The sequence below is a fragment of the Falco rusticolus genome, chromosome 1 (assembly GCF_015220075.1).
Source record: "Falco rusticolus isolate bFalRus1 chromosome 1, bFalRus1.pri, whole genome shotgun sequence".
NCBI lineage: Eukaryota > Metazoa > Chordata > Aves > Falconiformes > Falconidae > Falco > Falco rusticolus.
In genome coordinates, this window is record NC_051187.1 from 124673420 (window position 1) to 124695469 (window position 22050).

At 40.0% G+C, this 22050-nt stretch overlaps 1 long non-coding RNA gene across 1 annotated transcript in view; it reads right to left on the bottom strand.

Moving 5' to 3' along the window:
* LOC119153207 overlaps positions 1-21799 on the bottom strand; it is a 559933-nt gene extending 538134 nt beyond the window's left edge. Inside the window, exon 1 of the long non-coding RNA XR_005106089.1 lies at positions 21734-21799. This is a non-coding gene — a long non-coding RNA (uncharacterized LOC119153207). The remainder of the gene's footprint in view (positions 1-21733) is intronic.
* Positions 21800-22050: the final 251 nt, after the last annotated feature.

Below are 22050 nucleotides of genomic sequence, written 5' to 3' on the forward strand. Positions count from 1 at the left end.
TACTGATTGATCTTTCTGCCTGAAAGCATGAAAAATTATCCCAGATGTCTGGATTGACATTATTTAATGAACAGACAACATTACTTCCTTTGATTTGTCCTAACATTATTGTCATTTGTTTGAGCAAGCCAAGCCTCTGGTAAAGAAAAAGGAAGGAAGGAAAGGAAGAACTAGAGAGGATGAAGGAAACTACGAGAACTTGGAGGATAGAGGCACATTATTCACTGTAACTGCCACTTAGCTTACCACAGTCAAACATCCTACAATTTAGCAGTCAGCTGTAACTTAAATATGAATAGATCAAAATAGTCCAGCTGTGCTCCACATTAAGTCCATTATGTAACTGCAGCATTTTCTATCTTCATATTTTGAGAATTCTTTGTGAAAGTACAATAGATATGAGAAAAAACAGTTAATACATGGGTCCAACTTCAAAGAAGTTATTATGAATTTTCCTGTGGAATTCAGTGGGGCTAGAATCTTGCACATACATTTAACCATTTTTCCTGAAATCCTGGCACATGACATTATGAGCAGTAATAAAAAAAAAAGGTATTAGTGATCACTAACGACTAAACTGATACCCAGGTCAGTACAGTCATATCCTTGGCAATTTCTGAGTTACTGAAGCATAAGTACTGTTAGCATATGCCAAAGTTTAAACTGGTTTTTTTTCCAGTGCAGGCTACCAGACATCTGAGCAGTTTAACTGAGAGCAAGTTTTAGAGTTCTCAGAGAGCTTCTGCATGTAAGAGTAAGCTAATAATCAAAAAGCTTTTGTACAAGTGTCTGATTATTCTATAAATATTTATGTACTGCTTTTATCTACGATGCTAGAAGCCACCACCACATTCAGTGGGACGAACCGCAGGTGCCAAGTCCTAACTAGAGTTCTATCTGGTTGATTCATCAAGCAGTAATTCCACACACAGTTACCTAGAAACGTCACATTAGCAATTCTAAAGAATTATTATATTAACTGATTTATTGAGTAGTCTCTTCAGTACTGTTGCAAACCTTTTTTTTTTTTTTTTTTTTTTTTTAATAGAACTTCCTTATATTTAAATCCAGAATTACGTAAAAGTATCACTAGTTTTTTTCATTTCAAGCCCTCGGATGTTACAGATAAACAGTAACTATCTGTTACTCTTCAAAGAAGGTAGTGTTTCAATCAACTTTGAAGTAGCCCTTCAGATCTGCCTGCCAGTCTAGATTGCTCCTGATGTACTTATAGAATTTCTCCTGTTTGCTTAAAAAATAAAACCGGCAACAAGTCCCCTCAAAAACAACACTACACTTTTTCTAATTTCTACATTTAAAAGGAAAAGATAACCAAGCAGATAAGCTTTTCAGAATTCCAACTAAGATCAGTAAAATTATTGAAGCAAGTCACATGTATATTTGCCAAGCTATGTTCTTATTTTGTATTTCAAACAGTATTGTTTAAACAAAATTTTCAATTATTTTCCATCGCTAAATAAATCAATGCATGTCCACAGCTAGTGGGGTCAAATTCGTCTCCCTTTTCATATGATACCTCCATATTATATTATAAGAAACATAAAATCTGTATCTTCAGAAGGATATTTTCAAACTGGTCTCTGGGGTTTCAGGGTTATTTGTTTAAAAAAAAAATACTTCTCATGCATAATTAACTTTTTTGGGTTTCTATTTTACCCCAGATAAGCAACCCTTCCTATAAACCATCTTCTTCTACAACTTACAACACTATCAACCACTAAACAGCAGCAGATTTACAACCGCCTTCTTTTAAATAACTAGCTGGGAAATTACCATTAATTTGGATCCCACCATAGCTAAGCATCTACCTCATTTATTTAAGAACATTTTTTTTTTCTTCTTAATTGCTAAGTCAATCAGGACTGGATGAGCAGCCTATCCTCTTCAGGCTTTCCTCCAATGACCATAATACACAGCTCTGTCAAAATCCTGACAGATATCTGAGTTCCCGAAGACATAGAAAAGGAGGAACTGAGGAACATTAATGCAGTCCAAACAGATTACAATCTCTCAGGAAAAAGTTACTCCAATTTCTCACTGCAATGGATTAAGTGTGCACCCTCAGGATGTTTCTGTCAGAAAGAAATTATAGTATCATCCTCCTGAATTTGACCAGCAAAGCTGCATGGTATCAGACAAAAGACATCGGATCACTCCACTCTGCTTTACAGATATACGATAATAAATTGTAAGAGGCAGCAGAAGAAAACGGACTTCTGATGCAGGCACGTACAGTGGTAGTTCTTCACATGAATCACTCAAGTTGGCTTTATGCAAGAACCATTCAATGCTCATTGATTATATGTTCATGAAGTATATCACTTGTTACTGACTAAAGGCTCTCAATGGCAGAATTTATGAACAGGCTGTTGAAAGCATATGGCATGATTTTACTAGTTTTGACTGCTGGCAGAAACTGTTGACATCTTTTAGGAATAATCACAAATTATATAAAACTGTATATAGTAGGTTTAGTTTTAGCGTATATATATATACACACACAAGCGTACATATATAACGCTGCTGTAGTAGGCAGCAAGATTAACATGGCTAGTAAATATTAAAGCCTTTCTTAATATAAGATGATCTAAGACATTTACATAAGAAATAACCAGCAGATGCATTAATAATATCAGTCAACCACTTGGTAATAATTTCAGAGGAAGGAAATGAAAGGACCATACCTTCTCATATAATGCATCTGAACATTATCATGCATAATCACATCCTAAGTTAACCCATTCAAGAAACAGTGGATAAATCACACTTTCACTAGTTCTCCAGAGGCTGAAAACAAAGAAAACCAAGTGCCCCAATTCAGAAAAAACATTCATTAAAAGAAATAAAGACCAGATAAAAGGAAATTGAATTGCTGATCATCTGAACCCCTAAAAGATAAATGTACTGATCTTTAAAAGATCTTTGATTAATTCTAGCAATAATTTTGAAGCCATCTTTTGCTTGTTTCATCAGCGCATTCATTTTTAATTCCTTGCAACGACACATACTGTTTCTTTTAAAAAAAAAAAAAAAACAAAAACCACACACATAACAAAACCAAAAACCATTTCTACAAATAACTTACCAGGCCTACTCTAATTCTTCAGATGTTCACACATAGCTTCACACCGCTTGGACCTCAACAGTTAGTCCGGGTTTACTTCCCACAGTACGCAACATGCACCTATAACAGTTTTAGTACGTTTGAAATTTAGGATGCCAAAGGAAAAGTCTGCTGTGATGATAAGGTGTGGGAAAATGACCTTCATGTTCATATGGAGTTCATTTTAGGGTAATCCGGTTATTCTAGCCTCTTCTAAGAGGAAATGCAGTCACCATTACAAAGATCCCTCCAAAGTCCGCTGTAGACAGGCGGTGACTATGCACACCACACAAGCAGAGCCTACACCACCCCAGGCAGCCAGCACAAGATGGAATCCTGCCCGTCTCTGCAGTCCTTTCACCTTCAAACACCCTCAGACACTTTTTCAGAACAACCACCAAACAAAAAACACCAACCCAAACTCCCCAAAATACCACAACCCACTCATAAAACCACAGCTCAGAGCTACTCAAAACAAACCAACCCACCCCCCACCAAAAATCATGTTTTTCTTGTGTCACAGGAACATGAGTACACACCAGTCTGCTCAGGGACCTTGTTCCTTCCTTAGAGTAGTACACTGTGTAAACAGTACTCTTTACAACTATACAGAATACATTTCTTTTAAACTGAGAGTTACCCATCAGTCCTGGACCAAATGTTATATATACTGACTCCGAGTCACTACATGCAGTTGCTTAATTCTTCCAGATTGTCCTGGTTTCAGCTGGGACAGAGTTAATTTTCTTCATAGTAGCTGGTGCAGTGCTGTCTTTTGGATCTGGTGTGAGAACAATGTTGATGGCACACTGAGGGGTTTGGTTGCTGCTGGGTGATGTTTATGCTAAATCAAGGACCTTCCAGTTCCTCAGACCCTGCCAGCGAGAGGGCTGGGGTGGGGCATGGGAAATTGGGAGGAGGCACGGCCAGGACAGGTGACCCAAGCTGGCCAAAAGGTATTCTATACCATAGGACACCATGCTCACTATATACATGGGGGGGGGGGGGGGGGGGCTGGGGGAGGGACACACACATGAATTGGCCAGAGCCCACCGATACTCGCTTATGTCGCTCAGGGACTGGCTGGGCATCGGTCAGTGGGTTCCGAGTAACTGTACTGCACATCACTTATTTACTTTTCTCCCTTCCCTTTGGATTTTGTTCCTTTCCCCCTCTTCCTCCTTTTCATTATAATTATTACAGGTTTTGATTTTACTTCAATTATTACACTGTTCTTATCTCAACCATTCAGTTTTACATTCCTTCCTCTGTGGGGGGCAGGGAACCAGTGGGTGGCTGCATAGTGCTTGGTTGCTGGGTGGGGGTAAACCGCAACAGAGATATAGGATAAAATAAATATATACAGTTTGCTCTATGGATAAGAAAATACCCGATTATAAGCCTATTTGCTGTCTCCACTTCCTGTTCTGCAACTGGACATGACGTGATCAAGGTTGTCTCCTTTCCCCCCACCCCTCAATATACTCATATAAAGAGTATCCAAATAATGATAAAGTGTATGTGATAGGATACTGGCATATACTGCAGAACGATCGACTACACACAACATCTATTTTAGAGCTCACCGTGATCCAACATTGTGTCACATCTAGATTTGTCAAAGATGAGCGTGAATTACTGCAAACAGCAAACAAAATATTCAACACTCTAGCTACTGTTCAGTGTTTTCTGTCTTAGAGAAAGGAGGGAATTTCCTCATTCACCTTAGGCAGAAATCTGGAAGGAACACATAAGGCTTTCACTGCAGTCTTGAATCCCAGAAAATCTGGTGTTGGACAGGACCTCTGGAGATCATCTGGTGCAACCTTCTGTTGAAAGCAGAACCTAGATTAGGTTATGCAGAATCCTACCAAGGTCGGAGCTGAGTCTTGGATTTCATATCCAGTAAGAAGGATCCCACCAATTCTCTGGGCAACCTATTACCGAGTTTGTTCTCATGGTCTTGTATCCAGACAGAATTTTTCCTGAAGCACTAGATACCTGTTGCCTTGTCCTGTAACTATGCATCGTCATCAGGAGAGTGCCTCCATTCTCTTTACCTTTCAGGTATTGGAAGACTGTGTCTAGCTCCCCTTTGTTGGGATCTAAGCCTCTTCTCTAGGCTGGATTAAAAAAAATAATAATCATCATCTGGCAACACTTTCTTTGGATGTTGAGTTTTCAGCTCTGTTGAAACACGGCATGCTCCAGCCTTGTTTCATTCTACATGCTTGAGTCAGAACCACTAAATTTTCAGCCAATTTCCCCACCCAAAACCACTTTGAGAGTCAGTGGAGCCAGTGGTATCCATCAAGGTTTCCTTCTCCAGTCTTCCTGATCTTTTAGCATTACCAGCTGTGTAAGGACAGGGTGATCCTCTCGTACACCTGTATTACCAAGTTAGCACATTTTTTTAGTACAAGTTCATCTTGCCTTGCAGTTCTGCAGTACACACAAGCTCACCTCTGACGCACAAAATGGAATGTAGATATGCTGTCCTAGAACCATAAAACGTAACAAGTGAAAGTGCAGTCCTTTCTTCTTCTGCCCCAGCTTGTCATTTCCTTGAGATCTGCTGAGCTGTAGACCACTGTACTGAACAGGATCCCAAAATGATACACATGACGCTAGATAAAGCAGGTATTTACACTATACCAATTTACAGAGGTACTGCGAGTAGCTTGCATCCAAACAGTAAAATCAAATGCACATACCAACATCATTGGGGATTCTGCTAATAAAGTAGAAATCCACAATAAATGCTATTAGGATACTTTTACAAAGCAACAAAACAGCCGGAGGCTTAAGTGCCATATCGTAATCCTGACCCAACAATCCTAACGTACCTTTTCAGAAAAAAAACTGCCCATGTTCAACTATTTTAAATGCAAAATGCCAACTATGCAATACACAATAATACTATGTGTTATTAATTATAACTATTAATATTACATATTATTATATTTAGGCACTTGAACACCACACATGGAACTGATAGCGTAAAATATTTTTAGATGCACTTGAACACCACACACAGAACTGATAGTGTAAAATATTTTTAGTTCCAATTGAACCAACAAACTTTCTTGCTCTAGATCCTCATGTCCTCAGTTATTTACTGCAAATAGTTACATGAGGTACAAATTTTTGTGAAAGATGAACTTAATATAATGGTGGATTTTCCACATGAACATGCACTGGCTATTCCAAAGTAGGTACCTACAAATACATCAGAATTTCCCATAACTATAAGTCTGTTACTTGGATTCCACCCTACAACAGACTGGATGTTTTCCTCACAGAGCGTAACAGAATTTTCCTTATATTCCCTGTTTATTAAATTCCACAACTAACCCGTGACAGAAGCAGAAGTACCTAGGGACCGCTCTCCAAATGCTCCTGAAAAAGCCACTTTTAAAAATACGTGAAGCAGGGAGCTTTGGATAGTAAACAGTCTCATTAATACCCAGGACACTTTGTATTTGATCCTTTTATTGATTATAAGCGATAATCACTGTATTTTCAGTCCTCACTCATCATTTGCAAAACATACATAAGCTTCTAGTAAACTGGCTGGCACACTTCTGGTGGCAACACTTTAAGGCTGGCTGTGTTTCAGGGTATTTTTTTTTCCCCCATTTAACTAAACCCTTATGCAAAGAGTAATGTTCATGTAAGAAAAAAGCATGATCTGAAACACTAACCCTTTTCTAGACTTCCAAATCTGATTCCACTGTCCTTACGAATACTAATAATTCTGGTTATAGCATAGTGATGCCTCAAAAGCCTTCTTTAATACACAATACCCTACACAAATACAAGTCGTCATTTTACTTTACACACATTCAGCTGTAGCATGACAGATGAATTTTATGAAGACTACACTCCTTCATCTTAAAAGCAGCATACAGCCTGTTATTGTTACAAAGAAAAATAAACAGTACTTAGCATTTTTGTTATGGCTTATGAGCTGAACCTCTTTCTTGTTTTCGTAATTAGATCATCTTGCTTTATATCTGAAGCTTAAGCATATAGAAATGTCTAGATATTTATACCACAAAGAAATGCAGCACAATTAGCATTCCAATCTTTAGCCATACCACCTCTCTCATCAAATAACAAACACAAATAAGTTTTTAGTGAACTAAAGAACTCTTAGTTTCAGGTTAAACAGTTGGATAAAGAATGAATCTAGGAGTTCTATGAATATTCATAAGAATATTAAATAAGGAAAAATGTACAGAAGACGACAGCTGGCCATTTAATTTAATCTGTTCATCACTGGGATAATATTGAGAACAACTATGTTGGCACTACAAGAAAAATCAGTATACAGATGCAGAAAGCCAAGGAGCTTTTAAGACCTAAATACTTTAAAGATTAATAAAAATATATGAGCAGTAACAGAACAAATGATCATATTAAATCAGGTAAGACACTCTACTGTATGCACCATGACTGAGAGTTAACTGGAGATATATTTTCACCCCCAAATATACATTTTCAAAATACAGAAGGCGTTCATTAGTAGGGGGGACACATATTAGCGGTATGGAGTTTAGACTTACATCTTCTTTTCAGCGTTTTTTCTTTAAAGTGATTTTGTTGAATACTTAGAAGCCTTTGCTAGGACTGCCACTGTACAGGCTCCCAAACACAGTCTTAATTTTCTTTTTGTTAGCAAATTGCTAAACATTATCGCTTGACAGTAAAACAGTAGAGAAATGTTTCCCCAGTGTTTTATCTGGTACAATACAGTTATCTGATCTACATAGTTTGAATCCTGGAATTCCATTCAAGTTCCCTGCTAGCTGAAATTTTAACTGTGACACCCTCTAACACATTAAATAAAAAAAGACATTCTGCTTTTGTAAAGCACATAAGAATATTGTGATAGTAGAAAGGTGGCTTATATACTTCAGTAAACTTACTTCTAAAGCTATTCATTCTCCATCTACAATAGCTGACATTCGCTAACAATGCCTAAATGCCAGATCTTTTATATCCAGTTCTGACACTGAATGTCTGTGCGTCGATGACCTTAGCAATCAGCAGCTTTAAAACTTTAGAGTTGAGACCCAGATTCTAGTTCCTGCTCACAGGATTTCATCTGTTTACCCAATAACTATGTAATGGAAAAAAAAAAAAAAAAAAAAAAAGCAAAAGCAATCTAATGGCACACTCAAGACCTCCTCTCTCCTCTCACACTCACTGCATTTCAGAGTAATGTTCTTTGGTTATTCCCACTCCTCTCAGAACTACTTGTTGCGCAGTAATAAACTAACCTGCTGTTTTCTGGAGGACACAGGAGTTATTAACTGAAGTCCCTTCAAAAGATGGCAGGCAGCCCGAAGAACTGGCGTTCTCGCTGTCTGTGCAAGTGCCCTAAGCACCAAGAGCTGCCTGCGGTGGCTGTTGCTGTCCTCCTAGAGCGAGTAAGTTCCTCGCACTCAGGTGTTTACTCCCATAAAAAGAACTCCAGATTTCTGGCTCCTGATGTACAGCCCTGCTTCAGCCTTTCGAGCCCTGAAGAGATGTGAGATTTCACACAAAGCACTGGACACCTGGCATTTTCTACTGGCCGGCTGACCGCAGCCCCTCACTGAGCAGGCACTCCTCTGACCGTACCTCAAAAGGCAGTTTCTCCATGAAGCACAGAGAGCCAAAGCGCTCTAACCAGGCAGACTAGATCATTCTGTTAAAGTTCCCTGAATTAAATTGTGCGCCTGACCGTACCTGCTATATCTAGAACAATCCAGACCATATACAGCAAAGGTAGCCAGTGACAAGTACGTATTTATTAGGAAAGAGCATCTTCAGCTCATTTGTACGTTGAATTCAGCATAGTATCCGACAGCAGAGACAAACAGGAAGAAAAATATGTTATAAATCAGCATTAAGTGGCACTATAAAGGGATAAAGGGTACCTAGCAAACAAGAGACCTTGTTTAGGCTAGCCATTCAGATTGCAAAGTTAAATTAGCTTCCCAAACCAACGGAGTAATGCTTTTACCATTAATCCATAGGTAAGTATCATTGACAGACCGAGAGGGCTACAGAGCCAGTCACTACAGTCTACAAGCTTTGCACGTGGCTATCAAGAAATTAATTCACCACATTGCTGGATTTCAACCAAATAACCGGCCTACCTAAGCAAATTCCTCCCAATAAAGCACCTTTATATGATAATTGAGCTAGGAGATAAGATATATGCCTATTACATAAAGTGATTATTGACTATGAGAAGCTTTCAATTTAGTAGAATATTACTTTGTGCAAGAGCTCTCCAGAGCCAGTGACAAAGGTTATATTTAGCTCTTTTAATCCACAGTAAAAGAGAATGAGGCTTCCACTGGCCTCCTGTATATCAGATAATCAAACAATGGCAAGAAAATTAAGTAACGATAAAACTTTTTCCATAGCTTTTCACATTCTGTCCAAAAGATAATTAAAAGAAAAAAAAAAAAGTGCACTGGAAATAAAATTAGTTGAATCTGGAATTCACTGACAGTATTAAGTTTCTCATCAGCTCCACATGTACTTTAAAGCATGAAGATTTAATGTTAATGTAAATGCAAAATTCAATGAAGTAATAAGAAATTAATACACTAATTTCTGCTAAGTTGACTGCAAAAATAAATCAGAAATAAAATTATTTCAAATAAAAGTAAAAAAAAAAAAAAAGAGATCCTTCCCCAATTTAAAGACTGTTATATATTATTTACTTGAAAATTTTACCAACTTTATTATAGGAAATTAAAATATGGAGGATAAATGGGACAATAAGACAATCACAACTGAGTCAAAAAAACGGGTTTCAATGTACTTATCACCTTGAAACTATACAAAGGTTTTGAATTTAAATCCAAATCGGACCTAGACATGCTTCACAAGAACCAGACAAGGCTAAGATGTCAAAGTTATTTTATAAGAATAACGAGCTCTTCAGTATTTAAGAAAACACATGCTAACAAATGAGGAAATTCAGTTAAGTGTTTTACCAGCTATTCCTGCATTTTAAGTTCTCATATATATTTTATAATTTTTTTCTAGTTGCAATGAATGGAGATATAACCCTTTAGTATTCAGCAGGTTATATTATCTACTTAGTAGTGCACACCTTAGAGCTAATTCTCAATGGAAAACTAGAGTATTACTTTTTTCCATGTTGCTCTTTATATAAAGGGTCTTCAGGTAGAGAGCAATTTACACTTTTTCCAATTTGCCAGCTAATATTTTAAAATGTTTGCCTCATTTGCTTGCAGATACAGAACAAGTTACCATTTTTAAACTGAAAAAGGGCAGATTTCTACTAGATATGAGGAAGAAATTCTGTACTGTGAGGGTGGTGAGACACGGGCACAGGTTGCCCAGAGCAGCTGTGGATGCCCCATCCCTGGCAGTGTTCAAGTCCAGGCTGGATGGGGCTGGGAGCAACCTGGTCTGGTGGGAGGTGTCCCCGCACATACCAGGGGGCTTAGAACTAGATGATCCTTAAAGTCCCTTCCAACTCAAGCCTTTCTGTGATTCTGCATGGACACAATAAGACTCAAAGCCAGAAATAAATACGAAGGATTTAAAACTAAACTTATTCAAATGCGTCGTAAGAAATATTTTGCAATGCAAAGGAACCACATGATAATCTTAGTTTTAACAGCAAAATTATGGGTACTATCAAAAGAGGTGAGAATGTACTATGTAAAAGAAAACAAGTGTTAGCATCATGCCATTTTTTTCAAATACCTGATCTTTTCAGATGTCTGAAAGTTATGCATTTTTAGATTTAGATTGGAGCTACAGCATTGAAAGTTATTTTATGCACACTCTCATTTATATGTTTTTAACTCTAGCTTGAATATGCACGAATATTAGCAAGACTGGGTCCTAGGGTATTTTTTTTAAACCAGCTTGAAACTGACAAGTGATACAAAATAAATAAGTAGAATTGAAGAATGCCCATTTTGTAAACCACAAAATTAGAAACAGCAGATTTTTGTTTCAAAAATAGTATTCTTTATGTGCAAGAAACTGATGTATTGCACAGTTGCTAATTTTTAAATTAATACAGTTCAACTAGGAGTTGATTTTACAAAAACATTACAGTTTACAGAACTGTGCAGAAAAGCTTATGTGAATTTCAACAAGAAAGCATTAAATCTCTAGCAATCTTCCACTTAAAGAACATCTTCAAGTCTTTTATTTAATTACATTTGAATAACTTCAGATAAAAATGTGAAAAACTAGAAGTTGACAAGATTAAAATAACCAAGAAAAAATACTGGTCCAGCAGAAAACTAAAACTTTAGCTTCCAGTCTGATGTAGTTTAGTATTCAGCATTTTCATAGTGGATTTCAGGTCCAATATGCTAAGAAAATATTTACATACAGATAAAAACAATTTTTTAAGAGACAAATGGACTTTTTTTGTTTTCTGGGTTTGTTTTGGTTTAATTATGAACTACCGTTAGAAGGGAAGGATTATATACCTGGAGTAAATGTGATGTTTCTTTTAGCTAGAGATGGTTTCATGAAGAGTAGTTCTGCGAAAGAAACTGAGAAGAGCAGGGCATGTGATAATCGTGTCAAACGTGAAGAAAAGGATGTTTTCAACAGTTTTTCCATCAGCAGGCATAGCCAGAGTCAAAGTACATACATTGTACACACTGAAAAGCCTTGAATTATGTAAACCTTTAAGTTATCAGTGATCTAAAATTATCATAAAACATACTTGTGTTTAGTTATTTCCACAGCAGTGATAACAATAAAATATTGAGGACCTATCACTGTTGTACTTATAATATGCAGTATATTTGGTAGCATTTGTCAGAGTTCTGAGGAACAGAGAGCAAGCTGCAGTAGCAAAATTGCAGAGAACAAAGTATGTACAATTTTTACTTTGCAGTGTGTCACACGCTGTCCTTGTATATTTCCTTGCAAAAATTATATTAGATAACATAATGATTATTGATTTCAAGGAACTGCAGGTATAATACTATAATAATAATTATGGTTTGTAAAAATGAAGTTCACGATAGTGGTTTGAATGCATAATTCCTGAAATATCTTGCTTATGAGATGCATTTTTCTCCCCATGAAGCAACATTTCTACTGAGGTTATTGAGGGCATTTAAACAAAAAAATTCCTACTGACATTTAAACTTCTACTGAGGGTCCCCTCAGAGTCTAGACTCCGGAGGCTTTAAACATATAGAGACATTCATTCATCATCTTGGAGTACTGAAGGAGTGTTAGGGAAATGTAGGATCACTTCAGGAGCGTCTTTTGTTTTACTGAGGCTGAATGTACTGGCAGTTCAGTGAGCAATATTATTTTCTACAGTTTATATTTTACTGTGTGTTTTGTCACTGCAAGCATTTTACAACCATGATAGGCATTTTCAGAAACGCTGTCATGTAATAAGTAAGGCTACCTTCACTGCAGCGAAGAAACTGAATTGAAACCAGGTATTCACTGAAATGTAAATTGACATTAAACTCAGAAGCGGCCTCCCAAAAGCAAGACTGAGATGGATTACCACAATAGTGACCCAAATCGAGCCTTATAGCAATGCACCCAGTGCATGGCTTTTCACTGGGTAAGTTGGCAAGCTTTTCACTTCCCTTTCGCTGGCTTCAACCTGCCTTCAGAAAAACCCAAGCGATATGCTCCTTGTGTTGTTCTGAGCAGGTGTGACCGCTGAGCACTCTTAAGTGGATCATAATACCTGCACTAATGAAGGTATAATTTTGGGCAATAGATCGTATTTTTATTCTTAAAAATACCATCGCGTTACCGCATCTTTCCCTCATGCTTTCCTCTTTCTACAAGAAAGATACGGCAGAAGGGCCGATACCCAGATTTCACAACCGATCTTTTTCCAGGCTTACAGGTTATTCACAAAAAGGATTTTCTGAGACTCAGACTCGGCTTCCGAAGCATCAATTTCGCAGCATTTCTGTGGGGAGGTGAAGGGCAATGAGACAGTCAAAGACTGAAAGGAAAGGAGAGCCGCTCACAAAGCTCAGGATACAGCACTCAGGGCTGCGCACAGCGAATTCAATGACTAGTTGTAAACGCAGGTAACTACAATGACAGCAGAAATGCAGGCACACCAGAGAAACAGATGAGGCAAAATAGAAGAGCAAAAAGGAAGACTTGCTGGGTGGGTGGAGACTGTCATTGTAGTTGACTAAGGAAAAGCAGCAATAAAAGATTTCCTTAGCAAAGAATTATTTACAATCGATAGCTGCACACTACTTATGCTATACCAGGAGTTATTAATACATAAATAGAAAACAGCACTTTCAGTCTGTGATCTGAAAGCCAATAAATTGCCCATGAAGAACAGATGGCAGAACGTTCCATGAGTTAGCGAAAAACAAACAAAAAAAACCCCACCACCAAAACCAAACATGAGTAAGCTTAAAGTTTAGATACATTTTCTTAAGTCCTAAATAGGAACAAATATTCTTACACGTTTTATTAGATATGCTGCATACACAAGTGCATATATCTTGACAAACAGTGGAACCTTATGCCCATTACAAGGACAGAACAGAATCTCTACTCATTAAATGCACATGCCACCTAGCATGAGAGAGTCCTGTCCTGCAATCTCAAGTAGGTCTGTAGTTGTTATGGCAGAACACAGAATATTAAAGATGATAATGAAATCATTGCAAAACCTTCTAATTACAGAGTATAGGGGATATCAAGCATAAGGCAGAAGTTCTACAAATCCTTCTTGTGACAATGCTGGCTAAAGCTGATCCCACCTCCTCCTCCTCCCTCGAGGAGAAAATCCTGTCCTTACTCCGCACCCACATGGGCACCAGCAAAACTATTTGGGGGCAGCGTGGTGACTCAATATGGTTAAAGAAATCTTGGGGGTTTTGCTTTGGTTTTTTTTTCCCTTTGCACCACAGAATTACTCAGTTTAGATTGGTTGTGTGTGCAGCCCTCTAAATAATTCAGCCGAGAAGGTTGTTAGAGAATAGAAATGAATAGCCAAAGAGTTGGAACAATTTAACTTTTCCAACAGGACAAATATGTATGGAACCAAGGCTTCAAATGTCATGTACAGTTTTTGAAAATCAGCTGCAGATATTCAGTCAGGAAATGAAAAGATTCTATGTGAAGCTTTATAATAAGGGGGAAAAAAAAAAAAAGAAAGCTTCAGAAAAAATACCAGTTTTCCTTTCTCTAATAAAGTTTCTCATTCACTGACTGACGATAGTGGCTCTCTCTGTGATTCTTTACCATTATGACAACTAGCAGCTGAACCAAAAATTGACAGAATCCTTCACAGTATTACTCTACGTGACACTAGTAGCAGTGTGAAATTGAGTGTGATCACAGCCCCAGTCAATTCTACTGGTTCAGGAAGTTTTCAGTTTAGGTCAATTTTATCTTCAGATCCTCATGTTCTTCAATCACAGAAGTAAAGAAAACAAAGACAGAGGAAAAGTCAGTAGGATGAGAGTCTATTATAAAGGAAACAAGGGCAGAAAATTTTAGAAATTGCTGAAAGCTCTTCCTGTCCTCCAAGAACATGAGTCCACACAGCATGGAGTAAACTCTGTGCATATAGAGAATAGTTCTTCCCCATCTGGCTTAAACCCAAAGAATCTGTGTGCTGTTTGAGGTTCACTCACTCCATATCCCCTACAGCACCTTACAAGCTCTTCAAGAGACAAACTTCTTACCCAGAAAAAGAGTAAGGCTTTTTTTAATTACAAAAAAAAAAAAAAAAAATCATTTCCCCCCCTTGTTGACTAACCTCTTTGTCCCAGGAACTTCTGACAAGACAGTATTTTAAGGCTTCCTGTAGCTGTTCTCTCTTCTCATCACCCCTTTTTCTTCTTTATGTTAAATCCATTCCTCACTCCTTTGGTTCCTACTAAAGAGTAACTACTTGCCACCCCCCTTGATTGCTGTAACAGCTGTTGCTGGTTTTCCAGTCAGTCCAATGCAGTCTCCTCTCATTTTTTGTAGTTCCTTCCCCATTTTTAGCATGAGAAATCAAAAAGCGTATCTGAGCAAAGACTAAGTTAGAAGTATTTAGCAGTGAGTCTAAGGAATGGTGGTAAAATCTAACCCTTATTCTACCTGTGCCTTAGTGTTGCTAATCCTAGCTTTCACTGAAATAAGCCTTAACTAGTCAATCTTTATTAAAAAAGAAAAAAAAAATAAAATCTCCATTCTAGAGCACTTTACAACAATCCACAATTCCTTTTCCTGGGGACACATAAGCCACAATAAATCTTCTGCAAAGTGAAGCAAAATTAATTAGTCTTGCATTTGCAAAGGCACATATTTTACTTCCTACGGCAATGGACTAGGAATACATGTGCAGTTTAATCTGAAACGCAGCTAAAAATCCAATTAAATTAATAGGCACTTTTAAGTCATTGGACAGTACCTTCTTACCCATGGTATCTAATTCACAAGCTATCCTGTGCCATACCCTAAATTAGCAGCGTATTTACTGAAATTTAATATATTATAAAAAAAAAAGATGAATGTATTAACTATCACCTCTTCTCTCCAAAGCTTGATTTCCCCTTAGACCACCAGCTAGTCCATTTTGATTCTCATCCCTGTAGTTTATCCCCTTCACTGCAGCTAACAGAAATACTTAAAAACCACCGTGGCAAGACTTGTATGTTCTTTGAGTGTAGTTTTTTACTTCAGTGTAACATAAGAATAGGTTTAGCAATCTCTGCTGTCCAAGAACAAGTTATACTCTGATGATTTACAGGTGTTAGCATATAACTGCAACAGTACTAAGTACACTTGCTGAGGTATGATGCTTTGCCAGAGATCCATCAAAATTAAAGTTTTTAGTTTCCAAAAAGAAAAGTATTAAACAGACTTGGCTCCCGTTAAAAGCTTATGCTTCATATCTCTTGTTATATCAAGTTGTAGTCCTAAAAATACAAGCAGGACTTGTCGTCAGATTAAACACGTATGTAGTGTCCGCAGGAACAGTGCTTAAATGGGTTTTATCACTCATAATATTAGCTGGTTGTCACTGCATAAATCAGCGCAATTTCAGATAATTTTGTTAAGAGTTCAAATGCTTTCATCTGAAATTCTACATATAACGGCCAGTCTACCATAAAGTGAAAGTAGCTGCCAAAATACCATCTCTCAAGAGCTAAACTGGAGGTATTTCAGTCCAAACTTCAACAAGCTTCACCCTTGCTGTGACCTAGGGGCACTGTCAATTAGCACATGCTTCATCCTTCTTTCTTCCCTCACCCCACTTGCTCTGAAAGGGGCTAAATACAAGCTCCATCCTTGCTGGCTGCCTGCCCTCCCCCGATGGTGCCCTGCTCCCTGGCCCTTGGAAATGGCCCATGTTCTTTTGAACATCATTATGACTACATCGCGATGTTACCCTGTCCCAAGGGAGAACAGGTTTACAATAAAAAGGTAGAGACCAGTGTGGGAACAGTGATTCAGCCAGAATGATTTATCACGTATTTTTTCAGAGATTAAATCAATGTGATTTTTTTACACTACTTGAAAGATGGAATGACTCCTGAATAAATAGAACTGTCACTTCATAGGTGTCTATCAGAAGGGAAGAGCAGCTTGACTTCATCCCTTTTTATGTTCACAATGCTCCTACTCCAAATATTCCCTGCGGGTCAGGATCGCACACAAGGGATGGCCGGGAGCTGCCCTCCGCAGATCTGAGCGGTTGAACAGCCATGGGTCGTGATGGCGCATCCTGGAATACAGCTGACTTCTGCTTTCTCTTCCCCTCAGAGCAAGTAAAAGCTTCAGCTGGCAGAAGTCTTGGGTATTGATGCAGGCAAGAACCGGAGTAGACAACCACCGTGTGTGTGACCCTACAGGTTTCTGTGAGCTATCCCCGTATTCAACTAATGAAAGGAAAGTGATGCCGCTCTCATTAGACTGCCACAATAGAAACATGATGAACAGATTCATCTGTGAGGGATTATTTAAGGCTTTTGCAGAAACACTTCCTATCGAACAGACAATGCTGAAATATGCTTGTTTTCTGAAAGTGTGTCAGCTTAGCCATGGAACTTATATTCAACAGGACACCATTACACTGTTGTAACATTTGATTCCACTTACATTACCTCTTAATTAACAGTGGAACGTTTAGCAGTGATTAGAAGAGACATTTTCAAGAGTTCTAGATTTCAGCAGAGCTCACAGGCAGACTGCCTCTAGTGCAACAGTTTAAGATCACAGATGCAATTTGAATTAACAAAACTAACATCATCTTTGACTCGTTGCTGTATCCAGAGGAAAAGTATTTGCAAATACTTCAAGCTGATCTTTCTACGTGCTACAGTTAAAACAAGGTCCATGCTTTAAAAGAATCTTCGCAAATTCCATCTCACTTCATAATAGATGTATTGTTTGGGATACCAGGCACTAGGTAAATTAAATCTCGATAATCTTGGTTAATTTAATTAAGTAGTTTGTAAAGCAGACAGATTCTCTCTCTTGCTAAGATTTGTTAAATGAAAGACTGCTTCTCACACGGAAATAGGCACATTTGGATACGTAACAGCGCCAGCGTGTGTGCTAAACCAACAACAGTCTTCTCTGTCTGATAAAATGTTAGTCCTCAAGAAACCCTAGTCCTAGAGTATCCATCATAGTTCAGAAGTAACAGGTCCACAAGCAAAACTTAGTTTCTCTGCAGAATGAAAGAACGCAATTTCAGGAGAAAGAACATATTCATAACATAACAGAACTGCAAGTCAAGTCTTGTATGAAATTATCTTTATTGCACAAATAAAAGTGTAATTTAATGCTTTAGTCATTCTGATAATTTGCAGACCATGATTCTGCTAAGCCTATAGGATTCATTGTTTTATAACTTCAATTGCTATCTTTCATACAGTAAAATGCTACTATAACATCAAAAAATCCCTCAGCCTCTATGAAGCCAACATATTTTTTAAAAAGCAGAAGTACTGGCTTCCAGAAGTCTTATTCCGGTATCTATCACAGGTCATAATTATTATTAGCTACACTGGAAATATTCTCAGATACTGAATTTTATAGCCTGTTCACTTCAATGATTTAACAAATATTTTGCATCCGTTTCTTAAATATTTGTTTTACCTGAAATGAGTTGCAATGTACGCTGAAGCCTCAAAGTCAGCCATAGGGTATTTTACTGTTATGACCGAGGCATGTGCCCAGAAGTTGACATTCCCTTAGTTAACAAGCAATATGAGTATGGTAATTACACAGGATTTTAAAACTCCTTTCCCTCCCTGCCCCACCCCCCACCCCCAATACTACAACTGTATTTTCCGAGATGAAAGTTTTTAAGTTTATCCATATGGAGCTGTGAGTTTAGTAAATACAACGTTTCTAGATAGATGACATGTAAAACATTGGTATGTATCTTTTGGAAATGTCAGAAGAGCAGAAAGGTACTTTCAACCCAGCAAGGACATTTAAGTTTAACGTTAGTATTGCAAATGTTAGGGTGAAAGAAAGACTTCAAGCAGTACAGTTTGGAAGCAATACAGAAGAGTATGCTTCCTAATGCTGGGGAATCTTGTTGCATAGATTTACCACTAAAGAGTTAGGAAAGATCGGGAAAAAAAATACGTATATGTTACAGAAAAAAAGTTATCTGTATTTCATTAGAAGGATTTTTCAAGCAGAGTTCATTTCATTGGAAAACTTGTGCTGGTATCATTATAATAAAATATATACAAACACAACTCCCCAAAACAGCTTTATACAATCCAGTATGTCATGCAAAACATTTTTTTAATATTACTTCTATTTGGGGGTTGGGGTTTTTTTCTTCTCAAAAAACCCTCTACAGCATTTTCTCACACTCCATTTTTTATCAAAGACACTCCACAAATCCAGATGTCAAGACATCAGTGTTTTGTAAATCTTTGATAACACATTCAGCTATCTATTTATCAGCCGTGTGGAAAGTCATACTTTGTTTTGGAGGAAACCCAACCTTAATATTAAACTCCATCTTCACTCAAGCTGACATTTTTACATGACATAGGATTTTATTTATACAGATTTTTTTTTATTATACAGAGAAAAAAAAAATAAGCTCCATTATTCTGATTTTTAGAAACCCTCATTTGGGAAAGCCTAGCATGGAATTCAGGTTCAGAAGTCAGCAGCAATGCTCATAAACATTTGAATAATCTGGCATGCAAGAATAAAGGAAGTGTTGGAGAAAGATATCTGTAATAGTGAAAAGAGCAAGACTGGGGTATAACACAAAAAGATTTTGAACTGTGGCATCCAGCACAAGAAGAAAACAGACCGGTTTTACAATTGTGGATATAACTTTTGTGAAGCTCAGCATTTTCATTGACTTGACTTGGGAGACACACGCTCCTAGCCCTTTCAGTATGCAGACCAGTGTTACAGATTATTTCTTTCTGGAATTTTTTTTTTTTACCTCAAAGGAAGACAAAACTATGTTGATGACAAAACTTAACACTGATTGAGTAAAGCATAGGTATGTAAGAGCCCATGCACACTTTGCAATTTTAATTATGTGTTATTCTTTACAGTAGGTCTTAAAATGGAATATCCCATTTAATTTGTTAATGTACTCTCTTATTTAATTCCAACTCTGGCGTTTTCCTTAAGTATACATCTTTGATTAAGCTAGTGGGAAACAATTCTTCACTGGGAAAAAAAAAAACACAGCAAGCAGAAGATCACATTGTGCTGCCTCTTATGTCAACTTTACTACACATAACACTGAGAAAACTTCTAAAGCAAAACGCAACAAGTTTATGCAGTTACCGCCTGAGTTTCTCATAGAATGTTTTCAAGTTATGGGAGGAACATGATAGGTGTGGAGAATAAGTTTATAAAATAAACCCTGCAGAAGTTTATTTATTTATCACTTCTGTTATTGAAGTAGTGTTTATACCGGCATGTTATTATTGGGAGAAAAAATAAATAAAATAAAGCACTACTTCAGCTGTTTATTTTTTAAAGGAGGACTTTGTTGTTACACCATCCCTGATGCAGCCTTCACAATATTAAACAGTAACTATTTCCAGCCAGTGTAAAGTGGCATGAAGTGACATAAAACTCGAGTAGCCAGCGGTAAAGTGACTTAAAACTCAGGTTCCGTTATCAATTCGGTCAAGTTACGTCAGCAGGAGATAGAAGGAGATTTCAGCAGATGGTATGTAAAATGTTGCCTCCCCTTCGATCTGGCTTCACACAAATTTCTCCGGTGTGTAAGCTGAATGTGCCTATCCAAGGAAAAGTGAGGAAAATCCAGCCTTCCCTCAGCCAGCGCTCTAGAACCGTGCAAAGTCTGTCCCAGTGCTGCCGGCCAAGCTAACAACTTAATTACCACAACCCTTTCCGAAGCGTTCCAACCCTTGCCGTCTAATTATTAAATATTCTATACACCCTGTTCAGTTCCCTGGAAGAGTGGAACTTCCTATTTTGAGAAAGCCTGCCTATTTAAATGTCATTAACTATCCAATTAGTACAGTCTGCTCCTCGCTAGCTGCCGAGTACCGGGATAATCTTTTAATTGTTAACCGCTATTGAATAATTTTAGCAATTACGCTTTTATACATTCTGTGATAATTAAGACAGACTACCCCTAGAATCTCATCAGTTTCCCGGCACGGAGTGACGAACGGGCAGACGATCACCGGCAGAAAAATACGCGTGACCAGGGACAATGTCAACACGGCAGCCCGCCGTCCCCGCCCGCTCCCGCACCCGCCCGCCGCATCCCACCGGGGCCCCGCTCCGGCGGCGGGGGGACACGGCGGGGGGACACCGGGGCCGCCTCGCACCGCGCCCACGGGGCTCGGCCGCCAGCGCCGCGGGGGCGAGACAGACCCGGGGCCGCCGCCGCCGCCGCTCCGCACGGCTCCACCTGCCGGGCGCCCGCGCCCCGCCGCGCAGCCCGCTCCCCGCCGCCCGCCCGGGGGGCGCCCCCGCCGCGCGCACAGCCGCCCCGGCGCGCCCCTTCCGCGCAGGGGGCTGACAGCAGCCCCTCGCCCGCCGCCCGCGCCGATCGGCAAGTTTCTCTCCGCCGCAGGAGGAGCGCGCCGCCCGGCGCTCCCGAGCAGCCGCGACACCGGTCCCCAGCCCGGCGCGCCCCCGGGGGCGCTGGGAACCAAGCGGGGTTACCTGCAGGGGCAGCGGTCCGACGGGGGGGCCCGGGACCCCCGCGCCGGCGGGCGACGCGCCCCCCGCCGCCCGCCCCCCGCCGGACGGCGCCTGTTGCGCGGGCCCCACGGGCCCCCTCCCACCAGGGCGAACCCGAACTTGGCGCCTCCGCGGCCGCGCTGCGGCTCGGGGGGGTGGGGGGACACGGGGCTCGGTGACCCCGCTCTCCCGCTACGGGCTGAGCGGCGCTCCGCAGAGCGGGACCCCCCGCCTCCCCCGCCGCATCCCGCTGCGCAAAACCGATGCACCCCGAGCGCTCCCTTCCCGCGGAAGGCAAGGCGGCGGCGCGGGCTGCGGGAGCCGACGGGAGGCAAAGTTTGACAGACGAGCGGCTCCCGCAGCGACAGGTGACTCCGGTGCGGGGGCACCCTCCGCGCCGCGTGAGGCAGGAGTGCGGGACGCGGGACTCACCTGTCCGTTGCCCCCCGGCAGCCGCGGGGGGAAGGCGGGCGGGTGGGCGAGAGGCGCAGCCCCGCGCTGCTCTCCCGTCCTGCGGCCGCGGCGGCGGGGGAGGCGGGCGGGCTGCGGGCCCGCAGAGCGGCGGGGCGGCCCCGGCCGGGCGGGCGCCCCGTCAGCGGAGCAGGTGAAGCGGGGCGGTCGCCGCCGCCGCCGCCGGAAAGCAACACGTTTGGCTCTGAACTTTGCGGCTCCAGTCACAAACAAACAAATACAGCCCAGGGAAGACCTCTCCCATTCGATCCCAGCCTGCTCGGCAGCCGCTGCCTCTC